The sequence below is a fragment of the Phoenix dactylifera genome, chromosome 10 (genome assembly GCF_051530095.1).
Source record: "Phoenix dactylifera cultivar Ajwa chromosome 10, Ajwa_hap1_PhDact_Kaust_v1.1, whole genome shotgun sequence".
In the NCBI taxonomy this organism is placed as follows: Eukaryota; Viridiplantae; Streptophyta; class Magnoliopsida; order Arecales; family Arecaceae; genus Phoenix; species Phoenix dactylifera.
The window spans coordinates 4,170,001-4,175,000 of record NC_143199.1 but is presented as its reverse complement, the minus strand read 5'-3'; positions in this window follow the sequence as shown (position 1 = coordinate 4,175,000).

The following is a 5,000-nucleotide window of genomic DNA, read 5'->3' as shown; positions in this document are numbered from 1 at the left end:
GAAGGCCCGCCGCGGCGGCAGCAGACCCCCCCTCCCTACCACCCCGGCGGGGCATCCGCCCAAAGCCCACCCCAAGCGTTCCAAAGTACCGAGGAGCGTTGCAAACGGGAACGGCCCGGACACGCGACCCGGTCGCACGGGATGCGCGTCCCGGTCGCACGGGTCGCGCGTCCCGGGAGGGCCGACGGACGAAGCTGAAGTGGCGCACGGCCGCCGCGCACGGACGGCCGGCGGCGGCGCCCGTGCGCCGGAAAGTCGTCGGGCGCGCGACGGCTCCGTCGGGGACGAACGGTGCCGGGCACGACCGCCGCGAGGCAACGGACTTGTGCGGAGGGGGGCGGAAGGCCCGCCGCGGCGGCGCCAGCCCCCCCTCCCTACCACCCCGACGGGGCATCCGCCCAAAGCCCACCCCAAGCGTTCCAAAGTACCGAGGAGCGTTGCAAACGGGAACCGCCCGGACACGCGTCCCGGTCGCACGGGATGCGCGTCCCGGTCGCACGGGTCGCGCATCCCGGGAGGGCCGACGGAGGAAGCCGGCGCACGGCCGCCGCGCGGACGGCCGGCGGGGGCGCCCATGCGCCGGGGCCTCGGCGGGCGCGGGCCGGCTCCCTCGGGGACGAACGGTGCCGGGCCCGCCCGCCGCGAGGCGACGGACTTGTGCGGAGTGGAGCGGAAGTCCCGCCGCGGCAGCAGCAGCCCCCCCTCCCTACCACCCCGGCGGGGCATCCGCCCAAGGCCCACCCCAAGCGTTCCAAAGTACCGAGGAGCGTTGCAAACGGGAACGGCCCGGACACGCGTCCCGGTCTCACGGGATGCGCGTCCCGGTCGCACGGGATGCGCGTCCCGGTCGCACGGGATGCGCGTCCCGGTCGCACGGGTCGCGCATCCCGGGAGGGCCGACGGAGGAAGCCGGCGCACGGCCGCCGCGCGGACGGCCGAAGGCAGCGCCCGTGCGCCGGGAAGTCGGCAGGCGCGTGCCGGCTCCGTCGGGGACGAAATGTGCCGGGCAAGTCCGCCGCGAGGCAACGGTCCTGTGCGGAGTGGAGCGGAAGGCCCGCCGCGGCGGCAGCAGACCCCCCCTCCCTACCACCCCGGCGGGGCATCCGCCCAAAGCCCACCCCAAGCGTTCCAAAGTACCGAGGAGCGTTGCAAACGGGAACGGCCCGGACACGCGACCCGGTCGCACGGGATGCGCGTCCCGGTCGCACGGGTCGCGCGTCCCGGGAGGGCCGACGGACGAAGCTGAAGTGGCGCACGGCCGCCGCGCACGGACGGCCGGCGGCGGCGCCCGTGCGCCGGAAAGTCGTCGGGCGCGCGACGGCTCCGTCGGGGACGAACGGTGCCGGGCACGACCGCCGCGAGGCAACGGACTTGTGCGGAGGGGGGCGGAAGGCCCGCCGCGGCGGCGCCAGCCCCCCCTCCCTACCACCCCGACGGGGCATCCGCCCAAAGCCCACCCCAAGCGTTCCAAAGTACCGAGGAGCGTTGCAAACGGGAACCGCCCGGACACGCGTCCCGGTCGCACGGGATGCGCGTCCCGGTCGCACGGGTCGCGCATCCCGGGAGGGCCGACGGAGGAAGCCGGCGCACGGCCGCCGCGCGGACGGCCGGCGGGGGCGCCCATGCGCCGGGGCCTCGGCGGGCGCGGGCCGGCTCCCTCGGGGACGAACGGTGCCGGGCCCGCCCGCCGCGAGGCGACGGACTTGTGCGGAGTGGAGCGGAAGTCCCGCCGCGGCAGCAGCAGCCCCCCCTCCCTACCACCCCGGCGGGGCATCCGCCCAAGGCCCACCCCAAGCGTTCCAAAGTACCGAGGAGCGTTGCAAACGGGAACGGCCCGGACACGCGTCCCGGTCTCACGGGATGCGCGTCCCGGTCGCACGGGTCGCGCATCCCGGGAGGGCCGACGGAGGAAGCCGGCGCACGGCCGCCGCGCGGACGGCCGGCGGCGGCGCCCATGCGCCGGGGCCTCGGCGGGCGCGTGCCGGCTCCCTCGGGGACGAACGGTGCCGGGCGCGCCCGCCGCGAGGCGACGGACTTGTGCGGAGTGGAGCGGAAGTCCCGCCGCGGCAGCAGCAGCCCCCCTCCCTACCACCCCGGCGGGGCATCCGCCCAAGGCCCACCCCAAGCATTCCAAAGTACCGAGGAGCGTTGCAAACGGGAACGGCCCGGACACGCGTCCCGGTCTCACGGGATGCGCGTCCCGGTCGCACGGGTCGCGCATCCCGGGAGGGCCGACGGAGGAAGCCGGCGCACGGCCGCCGCGCGGACGGCCGGCGGCGGCGCCCATGCGCCGGGGCCTCGGCGGGCGCGTGCCGGCTCCCTCGGGGACGAACGGTGCCGGGCGCGCCCGCCGCGAGGCGACGGACTTGTGCGGAGTGGAGCGGAAGTCCCGCCGCGGCAGCAGCCGCCCCCCCTCCCTACCACCCCGGCGGGGCATCCGCCCAAAGCCCACCCCAAGCGTTCCAAAGTACCGAGGAGCGTTGCAAACGGGAACGGCCCGGACACGCGTCCCGGTCGCACGGGATGCGCGTCCCGGTCGCACGGGTCGCGCGTCCCGGGAGGACAGACCGAGCAAGCCGAGGTGCCGCTCACGGCCGCCGCGAGGGACGTACGGCGCCGGCGCCCGCGCCCCGTGGCACGGCCTAGAGCGTGCCCCCCTGCCACCCCATCGGGGCATCGGCGCAAAGCCCACCGCGGGGTAGATAACCGAAGGCAACGAGGGACGGTGGATGCACATATCCGAGCAGTGGCGATAGGGCCGGAGGGAGCACCGACAGGGCCGTGAGATTTTAAAGTACCGAGGGAATTTGCAAACCGGGCCCGCCCCTCCCCCCGTCCATCGCACGCCGATCGGGGGTCCGGCGCCCCGCGGGGGGCTGCCGGCATGCGCTCCCGGTGCAGGCATCGACGAGCCGCCCGCGACCTCCACTCGGGTCCGAGCCCCCAAGCGCGGATGCCGAAACGCGCCGGCCGCGGCAGCCCCACCCCTGCCACCCCATCGGGGCATCGGCGCAAGGCCCACCCTGGGGTAGATAACCGAAGGCAACGAGGGACGGTGGATGCACATATCCGAGCAATAGCGATAGGGCCGGAGCGAAGACCGAGGGGGTCGGGGGGTTTTAATGTTCCGAGGGAAGTTGGAAACGGGGCCCGCCCGGACGCCCGTCCCTCGCACGCCGATCGGGGGTCCCGCACCCCGCGGGGGGCTGCCGGCATGCGCCCCTAGTACAAGCATCGACGAGTCGCCCGCGACCTCCACTCGGATCCGGCGGCGCACGCGCGGATGGCGAAACGCGGCGGCCGCGGCTGCAGCCCCCCTACCACCCCGTTGGCGCGTCGGCGCAAAGCCCACCCCGGGGAGGATAACCGAAGGCGACGAGGGACGATGCATGCACATATCCGAGCAAATACCGAGAGGGTCGGGGGGAAGACCGAGAGGCAAGGGGTGTTTAGAGTACCGAGGGAAGTTGCGAAAGGGGCCCGCCCGGACGCTCGCCGCTCGCAGGCGATCCGGCGGGGCGCACGGAGGGCGCCGCCCATCGCCGGAGCTTGCTCGGTCATCTCTGCCGCACGGACACGTAAGCGCCGCCGCGCAAGGTTCGGCCGGCGGGGCGGACGGTTCGCCGCCGCAGGCCTTTCCCGCAGCCGGAACGTGGGCCCGGCGTTGCGCGCCGGCGGGCCGCGCAATCCGCCGGGGCGCACGGCGGGCGCCGCCCGTCGCCGGGGCTTCGCTCGGTCATCTCGGCCGCACGGACACGTGCGCGCAGCCGCGGAAGGTTCGGCCGGCGGGGCGGACGGTTCGCCGACGCAGGCCTCTCCCGCGGCCGGAACGCGGGACCGGCGTTGCGCGCCGGCGGAAGGCGCGATCCGGCAGGGCGCACGGCGGGCGCCGCCCGGGCTTCGCTCGGTCATCTCGGCCGCACGGACACGTGCGCGCCGCCCATCGCCGGGGCTTCGCTCGGTCATCTCGGCCGCGCCGCCACGTGCGCGCCGCCGCGGAAGGCTTGGCCGGCCGGGCGGACGGTTCGCCGCCGCAGGCCTTTCCCGCAGCATGCGCCCCTTCGCCCGAACGACCGCGGGACTCCGGTACGGCCTAGCCATCGGCCGCCCGGCTGCAAGCCGTCGGGGCCGCTCGATCCCCGTCGCGTGCCGGCCGCCGCTCGGGCCAGCCGGCCGGCTGCCGCACGTAACCTCTGACCTCATCAGCGGTCGATCCGCACCGCGCTGGTCTTCGGTGCGGACCCGTCGGGGCCGTGCCGCGCCGGCCGTCGCATCCGGTTCCGCAGGCGCCGCCCGGTTGCCTCCCGCCCTCGTGCGCTCGCGCCGGCCGGGCGACGCGGTGCCCGCGGGACTCGGGCATGGTTGAGCCGTCGGCCGCCCGGCGGCATGCCGCCGCCGCTCCGCGCCGCGTGCCGGCTGCGCTCCTCCCCGCGCCCGTCCGCGGGCGGGCCCGCCGCCGCTCGCGCCGGCCGGGCGACGCGGTGCCCGCGGGACTCGGGCATGGTTGAGCCGTCGGCCGCCCGGCGGCATGCCGCCGCCGCTCCGCGCCGCGTGCCGGCTGCGCTCCTCCCCGCGCCCGTCCGCGGGCGGGCCCGCCGCCGCTCGCGCCGGCCGGGCGACGCGGTGCCCGCGGGACTCGGGCACGGTTGAGCCGACGGCCGCCCGGCGGCATGCCGCCGCCGCTCCGCGCCGCGTGCCGGCTGCGCTCCTCCCCGCGCCCGTCCGTGGGCGGGCCCGCCGCCGCTCGGCCTAGCCCCCCGGCTGCCGCACGTAACCTGCGACCTCGTCGGCGCTGGATGCGCGTCGTGACAGTTTTCGGTGGGGCGCCGCGGAGGCGCCGGGGGCCCATGCGACGGGCCAGGGGGCGAACGGAGGGCTCGGTCAGCCCTAACAGGGGACCGGCGACAAAGGAGCGGTCGCGCAAAGCTTCGTAAGGGACCCAGACGACGGGCCTACCGATCCGAAGCACCGCGCACGGACGCGCAGCGGGCCCACGACGG